Source organism: Lynx rufus, unplaced genomic scaffold, assembly GCF_022079265.1.
Source record: "Lynx rufus isolate CCGP_SWC_20201006 ecotype Redwood Valley unplaced genomic scaffold, mLynRuf1.p SCAF_10, whole genome shotgun sequence".
Taxonomy (NCBI): domain Eukaryota; kingdom Metazoa; phylum Chordata; class Mammalia; order Carnivora; family Felidae; genus Lynx; species Lynx rufus.
The window spans coordinates 45,115,033-45,142,291 of record NW_025814824.1 but is presented as its reverse complement, the minus strand read 5'-3'; the positions used below and the strand labels follow the sequence as shown (position 1 = coordinate 45,142,291).

At 40.9% G+C, this 27,259-nt stretch overlaps 1 protein-coding gene across 3 annotated transcripts in view; it reads left to right on the top strand.

Moving 5' to 3' along the window:
- The window catches only part of MLLT3 (MLLT3 super elongation complex subunit), a 285,909-nt gene that overhangs the window by 43,724 nt on the left and 214,926 nt on the right, over positions 1–27,259 (top strand). The window lies entirely within an intron of this gene.

Below are 27,259 nucleotides of genomic sequence, written 5' to 3'. Positions count from 1 at the left end.
TGTGTGTCTGAACATGTAGGGCCTTGAAAATATGGGGGAGAGGAGATTACATGGAAAATTTGGCCCCACTGTTGTTCTCACTGGGATTATTAAATGTATCAAATATGGGAATAAAGCACTGCAAAGAGCAGTATGTAATTTTGGAAGAGGGGTAGGAAGTTACGTTTCTCGGGACTGTTGTGGGTCAAGATAGTAGACGTTGGGCAATGTGGCAGAATTAATCCTGGTTGAAAATATACTACTTTATACCACAATGACTTTTCACAGAACTATTGTTTTTAAGGTTTTTAAGTCAAATGACGTGAAAATTGCGACACTGGAATTAGGTTCAGTCGAACCCAACTCATCATGTTTTCATTGTATCTCTACATGTTGAGTGTGTTTCCTCATAATAAGTGTAAAGCAGTAACTCTCTAGAAGTGGGTCCCCAGAGCAGTATTATCTATCACCAGGGAGCATGTTAGAAATGCAGATTCTTGGACCCAATGGGAGATCTATTGAATCAGAGAGCCTGGGGGCGGTGTTCAGCACCCCCACAATCTGCATTTTAACAAATCCTCTAGAAGATTTTGATTTTCTTTTCCTTTTCTTCCTTTTTTTTTTTTTTGAGTTTATTTATTTATTTTGAGAGAGAGAGAGAGAGAGAGCACGTGGAAGCACGAGCAAGGGAGGGGCAGGGAAAGAGAAAAAGACAGAGTCCCAAGCAGGCTCTGCTCTGTCAGTGTGGAGCCCGATGAGGGGCTTGAATCCATGAACCAAACCTTGAGATCATGACCTGAACCAAAATCAAGAGTTGACGCTTAACCGACTGAGCCACTCAGGTACCCCTTGATTTTCAAGCGTGAGAACACAGACATGAAATGATTCGATGTTCTTTTTTTTCTTTAATTTAAAATAAATTTATCTTAATGTTTGTTTATTTTTGAGAGAGAGAGAGAGAAGAGAGAGAGAGAGAGACAGACTGTGAGTGGGGGAGTGGCAGAGAGAGAGAGGGAGACTCAGAACCTGAAGCAGGCTCCAGGCTCTAGGCTTCAAGCTGTCAGCACAGAGCCCAACAAGGGGCTTGAACTCACCAACTCTGAGATCACGACCTGAGCCAAAGAAGGACGATTAACGGCTGAGCACCCAGGCGCCCCAATTCAATATTCTTTAAAGGGATTACCCATCCACCAAGTCTTCCTATCCCAGAAAAGGCAACAAAAATTTGTCCTTTCGCAAGTAACAATCTCAGAATTTCAGTTTCTCATCTGTAAAATGGGAAAATTTGTAGTTTTGGGTTTTGATAAGGGTTTAAGTGAGGTAGATGATTAGCGTTGTATGCATGGAACAGTTCAATAATTAACTACTCTTAGTATTATTGTTATTATGTCCCAGTTTTTCAGAAACATTTTTGGAGGGAGCAACTTGGTTCCATTCTACCAAGGGGAGACTTAAGGTGGACACACACTCAATCTGCTTGGTTTTGTTCTCTTAAATTGTGTTGGATTCTGTAACTCGTATTTCAGATAACATTTAGCTTATTGTAGCTTTATTCTGTCCGCTTACAAATTAACCTAGGGGCGCCTGGGTGGCTCATTCAGTTGAGTGTCTGCCGCTTGGTTTTGGCTCCTGTTGTGATCTCACGGTTTGTGAGATCGAGCCCCACGTTGGGCTCCACGCTGTTATCATGGAGCCTGCTTGGGATTCTCTCTCTCCTTCCCCCTCTGCATCCCCTCCTTGTCTCAAAAATAATAAACAAACTTAAAAAAATTAACCTCATTTGAATTCCTTTTAATTTGTTTTCCGTTTATTTTCATTTTAGTGGTGCTACTTGTATGGTATCTTAGTGGGTTTTAAAAGACCTTCTTGTGATAGTTGTATTCTGACCTAGTTTTCAAACAGGGCGTGCGATGTGAAAAGGTCAAGTGAACAAACCAAACTGTTGCTTTAGGTTGCTTTAGGCAGTAGCCTCCTAGGCACAACTCTATGTATGCAAATGTATATAACTTTTTAAAGGAGAGACTGTGTCCAAAGGATAGAGAAAACACTCTGAGCAAGGAGAGGCTTTCTTCTTTATTTCACATAATAAAAAGTTAGGGCGGAATTTTTTATTGTTCCTGCAACAAGTGGAATGAGAAGTCTGGAAGTTACAAGCTCACCTGCGTTCATAAGACTTAAGTAAAATATTGATTTCTTTGTAGAGTCAAATAGCACTCTATGAAAATAGGTCTTTGCTAGAGGGTAATGTGCATGTGTGCATGAGTGGTGGTCCTTGCTTTTGTTCGTGTGACTGAGCCACTGTGTTTCTATGCTACACAGACATGCCTTCTATTTTCAGTGAGTAGTTTTACTCCTAGTTTCTTTGTATGAAATACAGTCTAGCAATTGTGTAGTTAGTTTACAAAGTCTGTGTATGACTCATCTTGAGGCTATGGCTTTTTCAAGTTACACTTAAAGGTCAGAGTCTATTTAGTCCTTAAGCCTGCCTTTTCTAAGTGGGAAGTGAGAGTCAAAAGGAGTAAAAGATATGGAATTTGTTGGACCTGGATTCAGACCAGTAGTTCCCCCCCCCTTATTTTGAGGGATGCTTTTTAAAGGAGAACAATCAGTATTGCTAAGAATTCCCAGATTTGCCAACTAATTTGATACGTAATCTTTTTTTTTTTTTTTTTTTTAACCAGTATTGTTTGTTACAGTGGGCCTTTGGAGTTTAACTTTTGTTTAAATGTTTGTTAGCTGTGTCACACTGACAAAAACAACAAACTAAAAAATTCCTAAGGGTTCAGAATCCCTTTCCCCCCACATGTCATAAAAATACATACATCTAAATGTGTTTTGTTTTCATAGACATTCCAAAGATCTTATTTAAATAAAAATAGTTTGAAGTAATAAGCTTGAAAAATTGATAAAGCTGTGATGGATGTGGAAGAAATAATTTTCATGTTTGTTTGAAAACGTAGTGTTTGGGCATTGTTAGTTTTGGTTTTTATTTGTATTGAGCATTAGTGAATAATGCGATACAAAAATTGAAAAAAACAAACAAACCAAAATACTCTGAGTCCTAGATTGCTTTTTATTACTACCAAGCTGGTAGGGCTGATGGGAGAAAATTAAGATTCTATGACTTGATTCTTTGGAATTCTTCCTGTTGTCACTGTATAAACAAATAAAACAATCTCGGACAGCTCACAGAGTTTTTGTCCCTTGGACAGATACAGTGTCCTGGCGTTTTTCATATTCTATTATCAAAGCCAAGGTCTAGAATTTTAAGTGGGAAGTTGGCTCTGAGATAATCAAATGCCAAACAAAGCCCATCTGAAAGTGCAATAAAGTAAAATTATAGTATTGCAAAATAAGAGAGTTACTGAACTAAATCCCCACAATTTGCGGATCTTTTCTATAAAGATGTCATTGTGTGAGGAGAGGAGAGGGGAGATAGTTTGCCCCCCGCTCCCCCCAGGGGGCATGACTTTGATCCACAAATGGGGAGCTGAGGGCTCATTTTCCCTCTGGGGCTCCTCAAAGGGGGAGAATGCCTGCTGGTACCGACCACAGTACCTTATCTGGGGATGAAGCCTTTCCTGAGTTTCTGTGCTGTGTCTGATAGCCGAACACTGGGTTAGGCGCTTTGCATATAAATAGGTATCCTGAGCTCCACAAGCGGGGACCAAAAGTGAAATTGGAAGTGGCTAAGTGATGACACGCCTAAGGTCATGGAACTTGCTAAGTAGTGTCTTCACATTTCTTTAGGAAACTGGACATTCTGAATACTGAGGATGCCACTGAATTTTCCATAGTGACTGTCTGAAGTTTTTTTGTTTGTTTTAATTTTTAAAATGTTTTATTTATATTTATTTTTGGGAGAGAGAGAGAGAGAGAGAGAGAGCAAGGGAGGAAGGAGCAGAGAGAGAAGGAGACACAGAATCCAAAGCAGGCTCCAGGCTCTGAGCTGTCAATACAGAGTCGGACGTGGGGCTCAAACTCAAGAACCATGAGATCATGACCTGAGCCAAAGTCGGACGCTTAACTGACTGAGCCACCCAGGCGCCCCTGCTGAAGTTTTATTGTAGGGTAATAATCATTGGCTTGTGTATTTTTCATAGTATCTAAGCACAGTTTCAGATACGTTGTAGCGACTCCTTTGTGTCGTCTTTCTAATACATCTTGGACTCCGAATATCTTGGTGACTATTTTGTTTTGCTGATAATAATTTGGGAGTGGAGATGCTTAGGGTTGGAGTGAGCCTATTTTTCAAGGAATGATATTGTGTTATGGTGTGTGCAGTAGCCTATGGAGGCTTTTTGAGTCTAAAAACGGGTCTTTGTTTATTAGTAGGTATCATGAGCAAGTTACCTGACTTCTCCAAGGTTCACGTTTTGTAAGATGGGAATGATCATAGTTCCTTTAGAGCGTTTGCGGATAGCACAGTGTGTGGCACGTAAACACTCTGCTGTGCTTGACCTCATGGTAGTTTATGGGACTTTCGTTCTTCTGGATGTATTCCTTTTACAATCATTTCTTCCACCTTGGTCTTGAGGATGGACAGGAGGAGTGTACATGTTACCCTTCCATATGGTTAGGTTGGAATTCCAGGCTCTGGACTGTTTTACTTCTGGAATTTTTTTTTCAAGTTTATTTACTTATTTTAAGGGGGAAAGAGAGAGAGAGAAAGAGAGGGAATGAATAGGGGAGTGGTAGAGAGAGAGGGAGAGAGAGTCCCATTCAGGCTCCAAGCTCTTCACTGAGCCTGACGTGGGGCTCAATCCCACGACTGTGAGTGAGATCATCATCTGAGCTGAACTCAAGAGTCGGACGCTTAACCGACTGAGCCACCCAGGCGCCCCACTTCTGGGATTTTTTACACTAGATTAATTTTTCTCTTTCTTCTTGGGAGTTTCCTCTCCTATTTTGCCCTCAGACATCCTGAAGACAAAGATGTGATTCTTACATTCTTGGTTGGACTATCCACTCCAACCCCACTCTATTTAAACTCTGAATCTCAATATCTTCATTTCTGAAATGTGGATAATACTTGTACTTCCTCTCGGGGTTATTACAAGGATTAGAGGAGAGTACAGTCAAGTTATTTGTACGTAGCAAGGGCTCAATCAACGTTAGCTAAAAGGGAAAATAAACCTTTTTAAACAGATGATATTGCCCTTCAGGAAAAGGAATTAACTTGTTTAACTTTCTATTGGGATATTTTGTCAGATTCTTTTCTTTCTATACTTGTTACATCCTCACATGAAACTTTGTTTATGTGGATGTGTGTGTGTGCACGCGCGTGCCTCAGGGCACAGTAGTTTTCTCTCCAATTTGGATCTTGCTTGGTGTGCTGGGACAGAAGTGCCTCCTAAAGGCATCCAGGTAATAGCGTCCTTTTGCTCCAGAAATGTTCTAGCCGTCATCATCATGCTAATAGTAAATATTTACTTTCTGAGCACAGAAGAGATACTGTTTTTGTTGAAAAGATCACAGAAGAAAATAAAATTATCCAGAATCCCTTCACCGAGGGATCATTCGCATTAGCATTTTATTGTGTATACTCTTACACCTCCCTTTTGATTTTTCTTATGGAAATATAAAGATACTCAGAAAAATAGAGATAATAGTATAATAAACGCTTATGTGTTCACTACTCAGCCTTAATTACTAATTCACTGTGTCATCAGTACCATCACCCTGGCCTCCTTTTTCCACGTCTCTGCAACTGATTTTTTCTTGAAGTCAGTCCCAGATGGCTTATCATTTAACCCATAAATATCTCTGTGGCATATGCTTTTAAAAATTATCTATCACGCTTTCTAATGCGCTCCCCACCCCCCACCCCAACACACTCACCTGTTTTACTTTCGAGTATATTCTTTATTTTTGGTCATTGTGTTTTAATTCTTCTTAGTTTAGGGATGCCACCAGTTGATTTTTTGTTAATTTGGGATTGTTGAGTCGTTACAGAACTGGGCCTCCAGTCAACACCTTATTTGTCTCTGAAGGCAGCTCCGGGTGGGGATGGAGGTAGGAACTTTTGGTGGGTGGGATGTGAGCGTGGGAAGAGTTCTTGAAACGTTGGTCGTTTTCTTTTCTTCTCTATAGAGAGTGAAGGGCTGTTTGTGTTCAGAGCTAGAAACCCGGTGTTAGTCTATGTAGCCATTCTTGGCTAAAGGGAAGACTTGCTTGGTTCGTGTACAAGCCAATTTGTTAATTTCAAAATATATGTTACTGTTGGACATTTACCCAATGTCTTGGTCACTGTGCCCATTCTATAAATCTGGATAACGATGATATTGTGGTCAGGGCTATTTTATTGACCAAGTTGTGGAATGTTTCTTGTGCCAAATGAATTTTTGAAGTTCTGCCTTTTGGAACCCTGGCAAGGAAAAGGTGAACTGGTAAAGATGAACTGAGCTAATTCTCATTTCAAAGCCCAGATCTGAAGATTTGCTAAAATGGACTTTGATACAGAATATTTTCCTATGCCATTTTATGTTTAAGCTCATTCTGGTTTGGGGTGGCTATCGGTTGGTGACTTTGATAATTTGAGATTACAACTGGCAAGGCTAGTAACATTCTAAAAAGTTAAGGAAGGTTAAAGGGTTTGTTTGTACTGTTAAATTGGGCCATATCTTAATCGGCTAAATCATTTATGTTAAAGGTTTTTACTGAGGATAGTCCTACTTCCAGCTCTTCTTTTGGTTATGGAAACCCATAAGTTTAGATGCTTGGAGAAAAGAGACCCACCCTAATTTTAAGGCTTTCAGGATTATGTTTTGACATCAAAATAGCTTTTTCTTGGCCTTTGAGTCATAACATTTTCTCTTGGTCTTTTGGGTATATCTGAAATTCCTGTCCCCCCCCCCCACCCCCCCCCCCAAGAGTTCACACGTTTTCAAACACAGTTCAGAAGCAGTTTGTAACCCATGGATGTCCTGTTCCTAAGAGAGGCTGATGCCTTGAGAGCACTATAGGCCGAACTAGGTGGTGCCTCTAAGACAGGAGGACCACCCTTAAGATTAGGGACAAAACAGCCTTCCAGAATCCTGAATTGAGCTCCTTCGGTCAGTTGACTTGGGTGTTTTCCACAAAAGACAGATGTGTTTGCTGTGCCCTGGTATCCCTGTGTTGGCCAACTGTTGCTCATTTGATGTGCCCGCTGGAACTGTAGGTTCCAATGCTGTGTGTTCCTTTCCCCCTTCCAAATCTCCCATGTGTGTGGACACAGGCACGGGTAAGGATGCCTGTATCTGTTTCCTCTTGCCTCTGGAGCCCCGTGAAGAAGGCACCCACTCTTCTGTTGCTTTTCACTCTTTGATCATTGATTGATTAAGTATTTAATTGAGCACCTTTATGGACCAGCAGTGTACCAGGTGCTTGATACAGAGGTGAGTAAGTTCTTGCTTCCATGGAGTCCATAGTCTGTTAGATATGACAGATCTGTGAACCAATAAGCATGTACATGTTTAAATCTAGAAACTGGACTGGAAGGAGATGTAGCAAATGGCTAGCAGGGGTGGGAGGGAGGAGAGGTCCCTGTTTTTATTGTATGCCCCTAGGTGAGTTTGCACTTGTTATAGGCATGTCTTGTTCATGCAATTATAGTACAGAGAAGACTCATTATGATAGGTTTAAGAAGCATACGGAAATATGGTGGGGAACTGCTAAGTTCCATGGAGAGGGAGGAGGGACCAAGGAATATTTTTTAAAAGATTTTTTTCTCCCCTCAGTGGGAAGAGGGAAAGTGGGAGGGAGGAGACTTTTCGTGCAGAGGGAATAGAATGTGCCCAAGGTTGACAAAGCAGCTCATTTTGTCTGGAGTTTGAGTAGTGGTGAGCTTATAACCAGGTCTCTGGACGCCACAGCTTTTCTTTCCTGGGGAGTAGAGAGGTAATGTGCGATTGTATTTTCTTTGGGGATTTGGAATATATTTGCTTCCATACATTGTAAATACATTTAATGTTTTTGAAAAGATGCCATTTTTGGTGATTAGGCTTCCAGTGAACCTGAGTAAGATTTTTAAACCCCTGATTGTAGGTGAACTGCAGAACTAAACGACAGCTAACTTAGTTTCAGTGAGAATGTGCCATTAAGTTGAAGGATGGCTAGCAGTGTATATCACATTGTGAGGGGTGGGGGTGGTCTTTATGGCAGTCATCCTATGAAGAAAGTGAACGAACAGTTAGGTTCTTGGGTCGACTGGGGCACCCTGGAAACTTTCCCTTTTGGGCACTGAATTGGTAAGTTAATTCTTTTTTTTTTTTTTACATTTATTTATTTCTGAGAGACAGAGAAAGATAGAGCGTAAGTGGGTGAGGGGCAGAGAGGGAGGGAGACACAGAATCCCGAAGCAGGCTCCAGGCTCCGAGCTGTCGGCACAGAGCACGCCACGGGGCTCGAAGTCACAAACTGCGATATCATGACCTGAGCCGAAGTCGGACGCTTAACCGACGGAGCCACCCCAGTGCCCCTGGTAAGTTAATTCTTAATACTTGTGCCCCGCCAAGGGCACAGTTGCATTACTGCTAACTGGGTTTTGTTGTTGTTTTGTTTTGTTTTGCTTTCCTTTCCTTCATCCCTCCTCAGCTCATGAGCCCAAAGTTTTCTAAGTGTAGCTGATAACCCAGTGGAACCTAAGCTTGATCACTCTACAGTTTGACCAGCAACACACTTACAGAAGATAATCTTGTCAATTGGAAACACATGCTTAGGGAGACATCCGTTTATTTCTCCAATTGATGGGAGAAGACTAAATACCAAGAAGAACACATGATCAGGCAATAACCAGAGATCTGACCTAATTTATGTAGAGTAAAACACTTCATTGAGTCTGTACATATCAGTACTGTAGCTGTATCATTTCTGCAATTTTCAGAGTGTTTTCATTCTTTAACTTTTCATAGACAAATAAATGGTAGGCACGTAAGCTGAGTTTTTATGTAGAAAGCAGTCATAGTAAGTGCTACACGTACTGTGTGGTATTTTTCCCCCTTCCTACAAAACATTTGCCTTTTGGAAGAATGGATGGCTCAAGGGATTAGTGATGGGGAAGTGGAGGCTTTCACATTGGTTCAGATTTGACCTTGGTCAGTGATGCTTGAAAATCAGCACTATTTAATAGGCATTAAGAGAGCCCACTTTTTGATCCACTTCCAGTGGATAAATATCCATAGTTCTTTAATGCCATAGTTGCGGAACTAATTGGCAGAATTAAATGATTTAAGAACTTTCCTCCCCTTTTGCCCTCAGAAAATAGTTGGTTGTTGTTTAAATCAGAATCTTGGAGGCGGCATGAGTCATTTCTGAGGACTGGAGACTAGCTAGTTTTGCAGCTCTTACTGTATTGGGAAACTTATGTGCTGTGCAGCGCTCTCAGTGGGGGGAATGGGGGAGTAAAGCTGTTTTTCCCTTCAATTTGCAATTTCCCCAAACTTGGGACTGCTCGTCTGACCTTAGACACTTAAAAAAATACACTGGGGTCATTCATTGCTTAGGGTACATTCTGCTTTCTCCATGATCAAATAAAGAGCGTGGATGCGCGATCTCTTTTCTTTCTGCTTGTTCTTCTCCTTTGAAAGAATTTTAGGGCATAATGCTTTTTCTGACACCCTCCTTCTGATTGATGCTGAGGATGTTTGAGGGTGGTTCCAGTGAAGTTAGTAGTGTTTTATGTGTGGAGCCCAGTAATTGCCAGTCATGATTGCTCAGTATTTATAGAGCTTCGAGGGAAGGGTGAGCGTTCGGTGGTGACAATTACCTGCTAATTTGTTTGCTGAAAGATGGGCCCATATATTTAGAATGATGACAGATCAGAATATTTGGCTCAGTGTCTCAGTCAGTGCTGCATTTTTCAAAACAGGAGAACTCCAACATGCCACTGCAAAAATGTTGTGCTGCACATGGATTTTCTTTTTTAATTTTTAATTTTTTGCTGAATGAATTTTCGTCCTGGCTAGGTTCTTGTATTAATTAATTTATTTCAAAGAGTCATCTTTTGTTGTATCCTAACTTGGATGATGAGAACTTCTGGCTGATTCCTTTTCTTCTTTTGTAGGTTCGGTTTGTCATGCATGCAACTCGCATTCCTTTTTCTTATTGCGGTGTTGACCATCAACATCTTTACCACATAAAGGAGGTCAAGTACAGAAATCTATAGGTCCGGCTACCCTTTGTTCTCTCTGTCTGTAGCCAAGAGGTGTGGACAAGGCCTTCACTAAAGGGGAAAGGGAGAAAAACAATGGGCTGTCTAAATCCAGCTGACAAGCTTTAGGTTGTGGGAGGAATTAAAAGTGCCATCAGGAAGGCAGAAACGCAGTGGTTACTCTTGACTAGGTAGAGATGTTGCGTATTCTGGACGTCCCTATGGACTTTTATTGGGCTATTTTGCCCCAGCTCATAGAAAGAATCCGCAAACGTGTGCAGAGTGGCTTATTTGAATAAACTGTCAACCAGGAGAAAAGAAAAGGAAAAGGCTGTCTTCAACTATTAGCTGCCAAATAAATATGTGATGCCACCCCCCACCTCAGGAGGGACTTGGCTCAGGGACAGCAAGATTAGATAGTGAATGGATAAAAGGTGTTCCTCACTGCAGTCCACTTCTAGATAGAAAGTGATCTCAAAGACAAAAAAAAGTGTAAGGATGTTTGGAAAGAAACAGATCGGATTCCAGCTAAACCCATTAATGCTGTTCCTCGGTGACATGTTACTGGTTTTCCCAGAACTGTACTTGTAAGCCGTATGTTTTGAAGGTATTTACATTTAGAGGTGATCATAGCTGAAGAGATAAAGTTTCTCTCTTGAATCCTGCTTAGTTTGTTTCTTGGAAATGTTCCCCAGCCTGCTAGGCACCTCCAACAGGCTGCTGTCCTCTTCAGCCCGTCCTTGGGGTCTGGGCTATTGTGGCAGCGTGGTTCTGAGCTGCGTTCGGTGGCAGTGGGATGGAGTGTCCCTGGAAGGTGTTTCGTTGGGTACAGTGTAAGTAAAATAAAGACAAAATGGCAGGAATGCTGCTGTGACCCAGTGATTTGGAGATCCCACGACTCTCACTAGCCAGAACTCAAAGCCCAGCCCTTCAGAGGAGACCGTGCTGGTGCTCCGTCACCTGTTTTATCACATCAAGTGTGAGGGAAATGCTTTCCTAATTCCAGTCCCACCAAGTGGAAAGATGGGCCCGCTGACGCTGTTATTTTTCAGAATAATGCCTTCTCTTAGGAAACCAAAATTAGTAATTCTTTCTCCGCAATTATACTCTAAGTTACCCTTTGTATGTAAAATCACGTATGTACCTAGGAAGTGATCCTTTCCCCCTTAAAAATATTTACAGTTTTTTTTCTTGTCACTCTTCGTTGGCGTTTTCTTTTGTTACGTTTCTGGATCTTGCTGGTGCTACGGGCCGTTGGTTGGCTGTCCTCATTAAATCCTGTTACAGTGTCATACATCAGATTTTAAATTCTCTTACTACTTCAGAGATAGAAAGTACTACCTTTTTTGTGGGGGAGGTCTCAATTATTTTTAAGCTTTAATTTTGTGATGGGGGCCAGTGGCAGTAATAAATCTAAGGGGGGCGGCAACGTTCAACCAGATTTCACATCACTTAGTTTGATTTGCCTTGTTATATTTTTGCAGTTAGTTCAGTGTAGCCTCCGAGGAGGAGAAACACAGGTGATGAAACTGGTTTTATTCTGGAAACGACGGTCATTTAGTCTAAGGACATAGGCCTCTTTACCAACACTACTTTCTGTACTGTGTTGCAAATGTGACATGGCTTTGAATATCTCCTCAGCAATAAATGATTAGATAAAGCACAAAAAACATTACACGTACAATATTTACGGAAGATACTGAAACCGATGTGTCTGAGGTTACGCTTAGTATTCTCCCCATCTTTCAGCAGCGATCTTCCATACTTCTTGTCTCTAATCCCCACCCCGTCAACAAACAAACAAACAAATACACAAACATAAAACAGAACTCTCAATTCTTCAGAAAGATCAGAGAGAGTTAATTATAGTGATACGCAACAACTAGGACAGTCGTAGCTGTTGGTCTGGCCCAAAGCCTACAGAAGGTTCTTATTTCATAAGCAGAGATAATTTGTTTTTCTCTGTGTGCCATATGGTTTTGCAACTGCAGAGATCAAACAGATTTGTGGATGTAAACTTCAGTTCTGTACTTAAAAAATTTTTGAGTCGTGTGGAGATTTTCATAATGCGCTTGAATCATTGATGCCAACCAGGTCTGTTGGAGTCAAGGATCCCTCGTCAGTTCTCTAAGCAACTGTGCCTGGTGGCTTTTATTTGCCTTGGACTTTAGAGACGATTTTGGAAAGGAAACTTGGAACACAAATTGTCAACTGGAATGCAGTGATTATTTGTTTGTTTTTTTAATAAAGACGATGATTAAAACCAGGAATCATTAACATAGAAGAATAATAGTTCTGAGGCTGCCCAGGTGGTCTCTGGAAAGGGCTGGAGTTTTCTCTTAATCAGCGAACTTTAATTACACTATTTTTTTTTTTTTTTTGAGATTGTTTTGGGGGTAGTCTTCAGAAATAAGAATTTGAATTTCTTGATTCCTATGTGTGTGTGTGTGTGTGTGTGTGTGTGTATATTTTTTTTTTTTTAAGGGAGAATGGTATAGGTGTGCCAGTGGTTTCCCTTTTGTTTTTTTTTTTTTTTTTCAAATTTATTTTGAGAGAGAGGGAAGGAGAGAGAGAATCCCAAGCAGGCTCTGAAATGTCCGTGCAGAGCCTGATGCAGGGCTCAGTCTCACGAACCATGAGATCATGACCTGAGCCGAAACCAAGAGTTGGACGCCCAACCGACTGAGTCACCCAGGCACCCCAATTCCCTCTGGTCTTTGATGACTCCATATATGTGCTCTGTCCTGTTGGTCACAAGGAGTTAAATTTTTTGTCTAGTGTTCGGTTTATCTAAAGTAGATGCATATTCCCTGGTCCCTTTGTTTTCCAGTTATTAAATTTGACAGTTCACCAAATTACCTAAACTGTCTCCCATTTACAGACTTTTTTTTTTTTTTTTAATAAAGCAGTTTTCATAAGTGGAGTTAAAATCTGGAGGGCAGAGCAGGGACTGGAACTCAGCTCTGTAGATGTAAAATTTGATAGATTGTAAGATTATCCTTTCTGTTTGAAATGTTCTCTCCTGTTACACTCCTCCTCCCCCAACTCTGCAAATCTTAAGTAAACTGTTATTCCCCAAGGAAAGCCTTTACCACTCTCAGATCTGTGTTCTTACTTTATTAGGTTTTCTGGGCACACCCTTTCTTTGGTGCGGCAGCCACCACATCTGTAATAATTCTTTAATTTTGGTTAACCTGGCTCTCCTGCTATGTATCTGACTGCAGAAAACAGGAACTGTTTCTGTCCTGTTTTCTGCTCTGTTCCCAGCTCTTGGCTCATAATGTATGCTCAGTAAATATTTGTTGAATAAGTGACAGTATAGTTGGTATAAATCATGTTTACTTAGGATGCACATAAATATAACTTTTTCCCCTTTGCTAATTTTCATATAGAGCATCTTCCAAAATAGCAGTTGTGGCTTTTTTTTTTTTTTAATGACTCCATACCTTCTGCTTGCACGTATTCAGACAGATCTGGTGCCTGGGTATCCAGATGTTATTTTTTTTAATTTATTTTTTTACTTTGCCTTGTGCATGGCAGCTATTATTTTGCCATTTCCCAGGCTTATAATTCCAGAACCCACAGCAGGAATAAGCAGACAGCAATGAATTTTGTATAAATCTTACAATATGTTTCATCTTTGTTGGCGCAGAGAACAAGACCTGAGATTTCTTGGAAAGTACAGGACCATAGAGAGAGAGCTTGGAGAAATCCTGTCACCTAACCCTCCCTCATTTCATGTCTGACGTAACCAAGGGCGCGGGGAGTTTACCTGGCCTTGCCCAAAGTAAAATGACTAGTTAGGTTGGCTGCTATGTGAGTAGTGTTACAGACCTGGTCCCTCTACTCCAGGCTGGTATTCTTTCTGCTACAAAACTTTTGTGTTTAGCGGGAAGTCAGTTTTTCTGTTTACAACTTCTTCAGTAGGTTAGTGCATATCAAACATTCATCAGTGACTGCTCCATAAATATGTATTTTATACTCCCTCAGGCAGTGGTAATAACAGGTCTCCGACGTTTGATAGCGCGGAGTACTTTATCCCTCATAAATCAGGTGGAGGAGACACTCAGATCGAAGTATGCACCGTGGTGCGTTTCACAGGTACAAAGTGATTTGGCAAAAGGCCGTGCAGTAGGCCGTGTCACCATGCCTCTGTGCCACCCCTGTAGTAGGAGGCCTTGAAAGAGATTTCTCCCGTCAGACAAACCCAGCAGTTTACCTGGAGGGGCAAGTCAGATAAATGAAGGTGGAATGCCAAAACAAAGGGAACTCTACTTTCACCCTATCAGAGCGCTTCTTCCTGTACCCTCTCCAATGCAGAAACCCCCTCGTAGCCATCCTTCCATAAAAACAGCTTGGAAACTGGAATGTCAACTTGAGCATCACATACTCGGACCCGCTAGTCAGAGCTTGGTTTATTTTATGTTGCTTTTTAATAACACAAGTTGGAAGGCTTCTTCTGTCTTTTAAAAGTATCCAAAAGGAGTAGGATTGGATGTCTTTATTTGCCTGCTTTCAGGAACACATATATTCCAAAATAATTGCATTTATGTCAATATTTTAAAATGGAATCATATTGTAAATAAAGTATAATAACTGTATTTTCATAGAAAATGATTTAGCAGAGATACCAATTAGGGAGACTGCCCAGACATCCCAGATGCCACATCTGTGTGAAGCCCCCTTTTTCTGCTTGGGGGACCCTGGCCATAAAGGGGGGGCCTCAGGACAGGATAAGCCCCACCCCCCCCACCCCCGTTCATCCGTTCCCCCCTCACCCTTGAGCCTTGTAGAGGGAAGACAAGCAGTGGTCATATTACCTGAGCCAGGCCAGCCGAGACCCTTCACCAGGACTGAGCATCTGAGCTGTGAGAAAGATGCTCTTCCCTTCTTCCTCTGCAAGGTGTAAAGTTTCTGACCCAAAGCACTTTGCAGTCAGAGTTTTAGCCTTGCAGACACAGAGTTCACCAATGTAAATGACGCCAACATGTCTAAGTTTCTCAGAATGGGCAAAGTGTGTGTGAATTGCATTCACTAAGTGATATTCCAGGGATGTGTTTCAGGCAATGGTTGTAAAACTACAGTGCACTCAAGGCTTCCCTGGGCGCTTGTGTAAAAATGCAGATTCTTTGAGTCCTACGCCAGACGGAGCCAGACCCGCTAGGGATTCCGGAATCTGTATTTCATACAAACATCTCATTTAATTCTAATATTCCTGGGTGCTGTTGAATTGATGAGGTGGCCGAGGATGTTGGTTAGCATTAGGTGCAAGTTAAGTTTAGATCTATTGCAATTACAAAGTTAGGTTCGTCGCAGTTAGGTTTATAGAGGTGCTTCCTCAAAGCCAAACGCAGGGCCACATTGATTGTGGCAAATTCTTTGTTAAAGAGAAAGTGATTTTTGGAGGATGGGTAAGGATGTTGTTGTGGTCAGTAAAATCGGCTGTTGTGTAGCCACACAACCTGCCAGCCCTTGTTGTCCAGGGCCTCTCCTGTAGTCCTTTCTTTGGCTTCCTTCCCACAGACTTCTTTTCTTTTTATATCCAGTCATTGGCCAGAGTGATCCGAGAGGGGCAGGCAGTGGGATCGCCGTCGATTTCCTTACTTATAGTGTCCATCCACGCTCTCTTTTGGTTCTGTTTGGTCACAAATACAGATTATTCCTCTCCCCCAATTATTTCCCATGTATTGTCCCTTGATGCAAGATAATGGAAAAAAAACCCCGAGGGTAGAAAATATGACTTCTAGGAGTTTTTCCTCCGGGCTTTCTCTGCGTCTTGCTGTAGGATTTTTCTGTCTTTGAAACATAAAGGCTAAGGCCATGAGGAAGGGCCAAGGTGGGATTATTTGTTATTTATGATACCCTTGCGAGTGTCTCTTTTTCTTAACATGAGTTGACTTACGTAGAGTTTTTATAGACCCTGTTGTATTTGTGTTAGCCATTTTTCTCCGAGTGGGAACAAATGTGGTGGGTAGGTGTTCTTGCCCATTCTTTCCAACTAAATAGACCTGGCCTGGGTAATGGGACACAGTTATATGTATAAAGATGATGCTTGAGCCTCTGTAATAAAAATCCGTACCAGGGTGTGATTAAGGGAGTTGTAGTAATAATTGTGGTGCTAATACTGATAATGTAGCAAAAACTGTGTGTCGAGCAGTGTTTTAAGGCTTTTAAAAGTGCTTTAACTCGTTCAATTTTTATGAAACCCCAAACAGGTAAGGGTGACGATAATCCCCATTTTATAGATAAGAAAACTGGGCAACAGAGAGATTAAATAACTGGCTTAAGTTTGCAAATGGCAGAGTCAGAATTTGCAGCCAGGTTACCTGTCATCAGATTCCATGCTGTCAACCCCACTATGCCATTCTGCCCTCTTACCAAATTAGCAGTTCACAGCACCTGACCAAAAGCCGGTCTTTTTTTTTTCTTTCTCCCCCTTAAATCAATCATTCGATTAATTGAAATTATTTATTTACTTATTTAAACTGGAAGTTAGTTAACATACAGTGTAGTATTGGTTTCAGGACTGTAACTTAGTGGTTCATCACTTACATATAACACCCGGTGCTCATCCCAACGTGTACCCTCCTTAACGCCCATCACATATTTAACGCCCCCCCCACCCCCAAGCAACCCTCTGTTTGTTCTCTGCACTTAAGAGTTTCTTCTGGTTTGCCTCCCTCTCTGTTTTTATCTCATTTTTCCTTCTCTCCCTCTATGGTCATCTGTAGTGTTTCTTACATTTCACATATGAGTGAAATCATATATTTGTCTTTCTCTGACTGATTTCACTTAGCAAAATATACTGTAGTTCTACCCACGTTGTTGCAAACGGCAAGATTTCATTCTTTTTGATTGCCGAGTAGTATTCCACATGTATATTCCGTGTATATATATACACACACACACACACACACCACATTGTCTTCACGCATTCATCAGTTGGTGGACATTTGGGTTCTTTTAAATTGTTTATTTATTTATTTTTAGGGAGTACGCAAGTGGGGAGAGGGACAGAGAGAGAGAGAGACGGGGAGAGGGAGGGAGGGAGCGAGGGAGGGGATCTCAAGCAGGCTCCACGCTCAGCACAGAGCCTGACACAGGGCTCTATCCCATGACCCTTGGATCATGAGCTGAGCTGAAATCAAGAGTCAGACTTTCAACCAACTGAGCCACTCAGGTGCCCTCAAAAGCTGGTCTTCAACAGAAGTATGGTGGAGTTTGGAGGAGGGCTGTATCTATCTTCCTGGCCCTATGAACAGGGTCTGGGAGGTGGAAAGGAAAGTGCAAAGTCTGGGGAGGAAGTGATGGCCCTGAGACTGCACCTGCAAACAAACCAAGGAGCTGTTGTTAGTTAAAGGCTGGAAAAGGAGCTGGAGCATTGCTCTGATTGAGAGCCATTGGATGGAGGCTGACCGCTACCAGAGTAGCTCTGTGGTCTTCACATCTTATGTCTAAACTTTCATAAGTCTAGCTTTTTTCAAAAGACATGATTTCAGGCATATTGTGGAAGTTCCCTTTTAAAAATAAAACTTTTGGGAATGCAAGCTGGTGCAGCCACTCTGGAAAACAGTATGGAGGTTCCTCAAAAAACTAAAAATAGAACTACCCTACGACCCAGCAATTGCACTACTGGGGGTTTATCCACGGGATACAGGTGTGCTGTTTCTAAGGGACACATGCACCCCCATGTTTATAACAGCATGATCAACAACACTCAAAGTATGGAAAGAGCCCAAATGTCCATTGATGGATGAATGGATAAAGAAAATGTGGTATAGATATACAATGGAGTATTTATTACTTGGCAGTGAAAAAGAATGAAATCTTGCCATTTGCAACTACGTGAATGGAACTGGAGGGTATTATGTTAACTGAAATTAGTCAGAGAAAGACACAAATCATATGACTTCACTCATATGAGGACTTTAAGAGACAAAACATATGAACATAAGGGAAGGGAAACAAAAATAATACAAAAACAGGGAGGGGGACAAAACAGAAGAGACTCATAGATATGGAGAACAAACGGAGGGTTGCTGGAGGGGTTGTGGGAGGGGGGATGGGCTACATGGGTAAGGGGCACTAAGGAATCTACTCCTGAAATCATTGTTGCACTATATGCTAACTAATTTGGATGTAAATTTAAAAAAAATAAAAAAATTAAATTAAAAAAATTAGAAATAAAAATAAAAGTTTAACGCGGTACTCCTTAATATAGTCGATGAAAATCTAACCTTTATACCAGCCACCATTCATTAAATAAAGCCAAGAAGCTCTTTAACTGGAAACCCACCTTTCTCTGTTAACCTTGAACTTTTTAAATATCCTGTTTCTCCCCTAGGTATTATTCTAATATAATGCATGTTCATGTTTCAGAGGTTTTCATTGATTATCACATCGTACCTTTATAATAAAAATGTATAAAAAGTTAAAAATGTCTTGTGCCTGCAAGGATTACTCAGTCCACAAGTAATTGCTTAAACACTTCAATTAGTAGTAGAACAGAATTGATCAAAATAAAATAACATGGTTATAGTGCTGATTCTGATAAGTGATTAATAAAAATAAAAAGTAAAAATGTATCTCTTTAAAAATTTCTCTCTTACATGTATATGGGTCCTTTTTTCTTATGCATTTTTTCGTAGGTAGTAAACGATTAGGCATCACTTCTATTTTCCATTTTTCTCTTTTATAGATAGCAGGCACTGAAAAAGCTTATTCCCAAAAACAAAACAGAAAGGAGTATTATAGCAAGGACAGCCAATTCCTTGGACATTTACTGAAGTTACATGGTAAAACTCACACCACGAGCTGTCATCAAAAATTATTTTTAATGATTGGCTGATGGCTCAAAGATTGTATGTTCTCTGCAGAGATCTGACGTGCAAAAGCGTTTGCTTCCTTGCTTTTAGATGTTTTTATTTCTTAACACTTTTTTTTTTTTTTTTTTTGCACCCAAACCAGTTTGTTTCTAGTGGTTCTCTTGTTTGGTGCCCTCGAGGTATAATGCCTAGTGAGATGTGGGTGTGGCTGACAAGTTGTTCTCTAGAGAAAGTAAGAAAAGGGCACTTGGGAAAGAGAAGGCCATATTCTCAGACATACCATTTTTAGGAAAAGGGGACATGAGGAAGTTGAAGATGGAGAAATTGATCTCTTCCCTTTAGAGCAGTTTTCACATACCCTAAAGGGTATATATACATCGCCCAGTTTGAAGACCATTGCTGTAGGATGTAGTGTGCTAGTGAGATTTTAAGTTTTATATTTCTCCAGTTCTCTGTGTTCAGGAATTCAATGCTTGCTTCTTAAAGCGTAGCTTGAGGGATTATATACATCCAAACTTGCACTGAAAATGGATTTTTAAAGCCAAGATACTGTTTGCAGCATGAAAATCAACAGGAGAATCCAGTTTAAGGTTAGGTTAAGAAGATGATTTGTGGGGTCAGTTAGATGACCTTCAGGAGGAGGCTAGTGCTGGAGGCTGGTCTGGCGGGGCATGGGGGAGGGGAGGTGATGGCTGTGGCCTCCACCTCAAGCTTTGTTCTTCAGTTCCACAAAACACTTCTAGGCTAACACGAGCTGACTACTTGGTCTGACTCTAGTTAGTTTGGTGGTTAAGGAAGGAGTAACTAAAATATATGCTTTTATCTTAGACATTTTAACCGACTATGTAAATGTTCTCCATTATCCCGAGAAAGGCAATTTTTTCATTAAATGTTGGTCCACTGGTTGCAGTGCTGAGTGGTTTGTCTTGTATTAATCACACCTGATCCACCATCCAGTCTAAAAGTAGAGCAAGAAGCTCTATGATCTGAAGCTCTGTAATCTGAGGTTAGAATCTTTTCAGATTAAAATTATTTTTTCCTTCCAGTCTTAAATTCTCTTTCCACAGTTGATTGAGCAGATACTGATTTCGATGTTTCCCTTCATTGAATATTTACAAAGTGTTTGCTTCAGTTTTTTTTTTTTTTTTAAAGATTTTATTTTTAAGTAATCTCTACACCTGATGTGGGCTCGAACTCACCCTGAGTTCAGGAGTCACGTGCTCTCTCAACTGAGCCAGCCAGTCAGCCCTGCTTCAGGTTTTTAAAAGTAGTATTTTTGGGGCGCCTGGGTGGCTCAGTCGGTTGAGCGTCCGACTTCGGCTCAGGTCATGATCTCACGGTTCGTGAGTTCGAGCCCCTCGTCGGGCTCTGTGCTGACAGCTTGGAGCCTGGAGCCTGTTTCCGATTCTGTGTCTCCCTCTCTCTCTGCCCCTCCCCCGTTCATGCTCTGTCTCTCTCTGTCTCAAAAGTAAATAAACGTTAAAAAAAAAAAAGTAGTATTTTTCACTCTCTTTTCATTGGTTTGCAGGACAAAAAATTAAATAATTACAATTAAAAGTGCGCATGGCCCAAACTGTCTCTTCCCTAAAAAACAAAACAGAACAAATCAAACCAGATTTGGAACAAAACAAAATGCCTTTTGGTAAATCTATTATTATGGGAGAGGTACTTAGTAGCTGTCAGCATCTACTATTTGGAGGGCATCACCCAGGTATTCTAGTGGGAAACTAGGTATCCTTATCAGAGTGAGGGAAGTGAAGTCAGTTAAGAACTTAAAATGTGTATAATTAGCTTTGTTTTGCTGAAGTCTGTTTCATTGAGCATTTTGTCCAATAAATAAGAATCTTTTTCTCGGGGCACCTGGGTGTCTCAGTTGTTTAAGTATCCAACTTTGGCTCAGGTCATGATCTCACGGTTCGTGAGTTCGTGTCGGGCTCTGTGCTGACAGCTCAGAGCCTGCAGCCTGCTTCAGATTTTGTGTCCCCCTCTCTCTCTGCCCCTCCCCGACTCGCCCTCTGTGTGTCTCTCAAAAATAAATAAACATTAAAAAAAAAGCATCTTTTTCTCATTGGATTTCTTTCTTATTGCATGTAATAATGTCTCTTGTGATGTTCCATGACATATTTTATTCATATCACCTGTTTTTGGTGTATAGTAATTTTTAAAAGTTTTTATTTATTCATTTTTGAGAGAGCGCCAACGCGTGCAGGTTGGGGAGGGGCGGAGAGGGAGACAGGGGATCTGGAACCAGCTCTGAGCAGACAGCAGAGAGCCCGATGTGGGCCTCAAACCCACGAACCGAATCGTGTGATCATGACCTGAGCCAAAGGCAGATGCTTAACCGACTGAGCCAGCCAGATGCCCTGATGTACAGTAATTTTTAAAATGAGTTTTTTTTAATTTTTTTTAAATTTAAAAAAAAAATTTTTTTTTTTAATGAGTCTTAAGGAGTGACAGGAGCTTGAAAGTGGGACTCAGTTGTTATGATTGTACGAGAAGCTTTCTTTCCTCTTCCAGAAATGAGTAACAGAACTTGTAACAACTTGTGTTGGTTTATATTCTGCTGGGCTCTGAGTTTCCTTAAATAATAGGGAACAGAGGTCTTTAAAAAATTGTGAACTGAGTTTTTTTTTTTTTAAAGGTGAAATGAGAGCAGTACTGTACAGGAAATTAAATTTTGGGGTAAGGAAGTAAAATTGGTCTGATTGAAATCATTAATGTCTCTTTAATGAGGGATCATATGAAAAATGTTAGGCAGAAAGTGTGATGCCAGTTAAAAATCATAAATATGAAATTTATTTAGTTTGAACAAACAATACTTGGAACTGAACAGAGAGGAAAAGGAAAATTTATGTGGAAGGAATTAGTTGTCATTCTCCAGGGTAGGGTAAGCTGCTGGACCATTGCAATTGATTTGCTTTTCTCTGAAGAGAAATACTTGATTTAGAGATTTGTGGTATCAGTTTCTAAAAATTTCCACCAATTAGTATTTAGTATTCTCAGGACATTTTCTTTTACCAGCAGTGTTGTGACTGTATTTGCGTATTGTAAATTTAAAAGATACTGTTTGCTTCCTGTCTTCTAGATCTGTGAGATGAGAGTGTTTAAAAGGTCCAATAGGGGCGCCTGGGTGGCGCAGTCAGTTAAGCGTCCGACTTCAGCCAGGTCACGATCTTGCGGTCCGTGAGTTCGAGCCCCGCGTCAGGCTCTAGGCTGATGGCTCGGAGCCTGGAGCCTGTTTCCGATTCTGTGTCTCCGTCTCTCTCTGCCCCTCCCCCGTTCATGCTCTGTCTCTCTCTGTCCCAAAAATAAATAAAAACGTTGAAAAAAAAAAAAAAGTCCAATAACTTGACCAGGTTCATTGAGAACGTCCCAGTGAATGCTAGCATTAATATTTGGAGCCGCGTTTTCCATCCCAGGTGAGGGATAAACCTCACTTTAGTGGGGAAGGAAGAAAATGAACAGGATCAATATAGGGGAAAATGTTGATGCTAAGCGCTAGTGGCTGGCCCTGGTCGATGCTCTGTACGTGTTGCCCGAGTGAGCGTTATGGATGAATCAAGATCACCTGGAATTGGTGAGCTCCGTGAGTAGAGGAATTTTGTTGGACTCCTTATGTTCAGAGCGCCTAACATCATGCCTGGCCTATGGCGCTGGGTCATCCTTTGTTATGAATGAAGTTATGTTCAGTCATGAAAACTGCCGCCTCCTTGTAGACATGAACATACACTCTTCTGAGGCCTTTAGAAGAAGAAATAGTCAAAATGGCAGCCTTCTTTTTTTTTTTTCTTTCCCCTTTTAGGAATCCTTTTTTTCTGGAGTTATTCTTAGTGTTGAGAATCGAGGGCTTTTTTGTTTTAAGTGGCATTTAAAACTACTCTGAGATTCATGAGGTGAAAGTATAAAGTGTGACCATAAAACAAGGACTTACTTCTGGATTCTGACCTCTGGTGGTGAAGAAAAACACCCATTACTCATAATAAAAGGTCAGATGTTCAGATTTTCTTTGCTACTTTCTGGATGTCCAATAAAAGGGAATCTTCACAGAAGAATATTTCTGTGTGTGTTCTTCAGTTTTTGTTTGATTAAAAAAAATCCTGTATTTTTCACCTTGCAGCTTTTTAATAAACTTACAATAATAACATTTAGAACGTATGTTTATAAGGCTCATGACTGAAACTGGTTTTGTCTTGGGGACCTTGCCAGGTGAGAAAAGGTAGATTAGATTCTCTGTGAGGTTTTTATATCTAATGCAGTCTTGCATTTGACTTCTTTTTTTTTTTTAATTTTTTTTTCCCCAACGTTTATTTATTTTTGGGACAGAGAGAGACAGAGCATGAACGGGGGAGGGGCAGAGAGAGAGGGAGACACAGAATGGGAAACAGGCTCCAGGCTCTGAGTCATCAGCCCAGAGCCTGACGCGGGGCTTGAACTCACGGACCGCGAGATCGTGACCTGGCTGAAGTCGGACGCTTAACCGACTGCGCCACCCAGGCGCCCCTTGCATTTGACTTCTTAAAAAAAAATTTTTTTTTTTAACATTTATTTGTTTTTGAGAGACAGAGAGCATGAGCAGGGGAGGGACAGAGAGAGAGGGAGACACAGAATCTGAAGCAGGCTCCAGGCTCTGAGCTGTCAGCACAGAGCCCGACGCGGGGCTCGAACCCAGGAACTGTGATATGAGATCATGACCTGAGCTGAAGGTGGATGATCAGCCAACTGAGCCACCCAGGCGCCTGCATTTGACGTCTTAAACTTTGTTGAAACTCCTCAAATAAGTGTAAGGTTTATTTGGATAACAGTTGCATCGTCACCGAATATACACTGGAAAGTGTTACCTGTAAACAGTGCCAACAAGGCGGGCAATTCGGGGTCCTTAAAAACAGCACCTTGTCAGAAACTCAGTGCTTATCCTTACTGTTGCACCAGTCAGTGGGCTTGAAGGTTCTGTTCTCATCCCTTTTCACTCTCAACATCTCTATTTTCCCTCTTTTTTTTTTTTTTTTAAACCTCCCCCAAAACTGGAGCCAGAGATGTTCTAGCAGCTAGAGCCTAGCTGCTGGTGATTCTGGCTATAATGAGGTGGTTGCAATGTAAAGATTACCCTGCTTCACTTGAGTGATGTCGGCCTCAATTATAAAGAAGAAAAAAAATTTTTGGAGGTTGGTAGCTTAGGAAATTAGGAGGATAATTTTTATTTTGAAAAGGCAGCACTTGTTGCCTGGCATCTGAACTCTATGCTGGATCTCCTGGGTGGTCTTCTGCAACTTGCTTAACCTTATTTTTCCTGTGTTAAATAGGATTAAGAATGTTTCCTTTTCTAGAGTGTTGTAAGAAGGCTCTGGTATGACTGTAAAGTTCTTTGCAAATAAGGCTCCAACTAAGAAAGAAAAATCTTAAGACCTCTTTGCTTCTGTTGCTTACTGTCCTCCTCCGACAATGCTTCTAAGATTTGATCAGAGTTCTATAAAAGGAACGTAGTTACAGTGTGTCAGGAAAAAAAGCATGAGAAATAAGTAATCCATAAACTTTACAGTCATAAGGGGATCCGGGTGGGTGGATCTGATGACTTGGCAACCGGGAGGGAAGCAAGTGTAATTGTTGATTTTATCAGAGCAGGTTTGTGTGTTTGTACATGCACACAGGGGGATGGGGATTGAATGTATACTTAACAATCGATGTTAATTTAAGGAGGTTACAAAAGTGCTTCATAAATCCTAGGCGATATTACTGTGTCCACAGGGTATGATAGTAATGCTCAGTAAAAATAATAGCAGATTCTGGCAAAATAGATGTTGTCATAAGTATGTGGTTTGCTTCCTTTCATAGAATTCTTGTTTTGGGTCCTTCAGGTAGTTTGTATTGTCACCGGGAGTGTATGAAACTTGATTTTGGCATAATTAACCCTGCGTTGAATACTGAAGTCAGAAACTGTGTCATCTTGGTCACTAAGCAAGTTTTTTTCCTCTGTGTTTCTGGAATTTCAGCACTTGGGGCTTTGAAGGTTGTTTTGGGTTTGTTTTTGAACTGAAATGTCATGGCGAAGTCTGGTTGTTAAATTCATAACCAACCTGGAGAATTTACAGGATGCAAAGTATTTGGTAGATTCATTTAATTAGAAGATATATCTTCTGGACTTTTCCCAGGGAATGCAGCTCCATGTAATAATTTACCAAAAGGGAATTGAAAAAAGGAAATACGCCCTTTGGGAATAGGAGGTTGAGGGGGGTAGGTGAGCAGCATGCTTTAAAAGCAGTCTTTGCTCTGTAGAATACATGATTTAAAGAGTCACATGGGCCACGGAAAGCAGCTCAGGCAGTTATCCAGTATGGGAATACATTAGAAATTAGACACCAGGTACGTTAATCTTCTTGGGGAGCCTGAAAATAAATTCAAGGGTTGGGGATGTCCCTTCTATTTTATCCTGTCTGCTGGCTGCTGAGGCCGTTTGAAAATGTTAGCTAAGATGTTGGTTTATGTTTCTTTACCTGTTACATTTTCATGATGAGTATTTTTTTCCTCAACAGAATTAGTCATTTAGAGAAGACTTTTAAACAGATTAATCAAGCTTTAACGTATTAAACAAATGGTACATGAAAGAGTATATGTGGTTAAACAAATGGCACCAAGGAAGAAATCTAAGTGGAGGAAAAGAGTTATGTAACAAGAGAAGCAGGATGGAAAGCCATGGCTAAATATGCATCTCTGATTTAAGAAAAGCTGCACGCCTATGGCCTTTTTTCTCTTTCTTCCATGTGGGTGCCTCGTTATTATGTATAAGCCACCTCCCTCATAAGGTACTTTGAACTTTAGGGGCAAGTAAGAGTAGTGAAACTTGAAAGAGTCAGTTGGCAGTTTATTTTCAGTCCCGATACACAGGATTGGAACTGTTGTCTAAAGTGGAATTGAGATTTTGAATTGTAGGTAAGATTTCAATGCATGCTCTATGTCTCCATTATTGAAAGCGGTTTGTAGTTAAGTGATGTTGGGAGCAAGTCCCTGGTTCGCAGGTCCTATAGATCACCGGTAAGCCACAGGATTTCTGTTGGCATCAGCATTCAGGTGTATGAAATCTCTGGAGTGTGTGTGTGTGGGGGGTGGAGTTTAGAGTAATGAGGGCAGTGGAGTAGGAATTCCCTCATTTGGTTGTACTGACAACATTCTGGAACCAGATCTCCCATCTGTGTGTGCTAGGAAGAGAGAGAGTGGTCTCAGGGGAAGGATCGTTGGGCATCTTTGGTGGGCAAGGGTGGGAAGTTGTTTCACCTACGTCTGTTTCTGTCAGGGTGGAATTCAAAGTTCTGAGGAGTTAGTGGTCTTAAAATGTTTCTCACACCAGCCAAGGTGAATTCAATAGCTCTGGCTGTACATCACATGGTTAAAGCATGTATGGAGCCAGGCTGTTTGGGTTCACATCTCAAGTGTTCTGCCCGTCACCTGTGTGACCCGTGTTCATTAACTGCTCTTTCCTTATCTTCAAAATGGGGATCGTAAAGTATTTATAGAGTTATTGTGCAGATTAAACAATATATGTAAAATATATGAAATATACACTTAGAACAATCACTGGCACAGGGTAAGAGACACATGTGGTAGCTATTATTATTATTAGTGCTGTTATTACTAGGGACTATTTAAGAGTTAGTCATTGTTGCTGTTATAAATCACATTGGGTTGGTAACAGCGATGATTTTCTTTGTAGACAAAGCAAAGCCCGTTGTCACTTTTGAGTCCAGTGTTTTGGTCCACACGCTTTATAGCTACTTGCCGTTTTTCTTTCTGAAGTTTCCATGGAACCTCCCATAATTTCTTGGTGATTTGAGTAGTTAATGCCCTGTCAAATGAAGGCAGTATTCATAACACCTTGTTTAATTTTAATATTCTTTTGTTCATGTCGTTGAGTAAAATGAGTGTGTTGGTCAATTTGAGCAGAATGAAGTTACCAAAAATGATGATGTTGTCCACGAGCACCTTCCAAAGGCATGTCGGCGGATGGCTTTCTCCCTTTGCCACTGTTTGCTGCCCTGGGATCAGCCTGTTGCCCAGAGCCGTCAGGAAAGATTCCACCCGAGACAGGGGATGGCTTTTTTTTTGTTTTGTTTTTAATGAGTTTTTTTGAGAGGACCATCCAAATAGATGTTAGGGCAATTTCACATAATTAGGGCAAGCATATTTTACCGCTGGTGTTTCCAACAACTAGTTACTACAATTAAAATCCATTTACTGTAAGTATACCAATGGGATGTCACATCTAATCTGCATTTAGCATCTCCCTGGATAACTCACAGATTTTTCATGTACTGTTTTTCAAAGTTCAAATGCT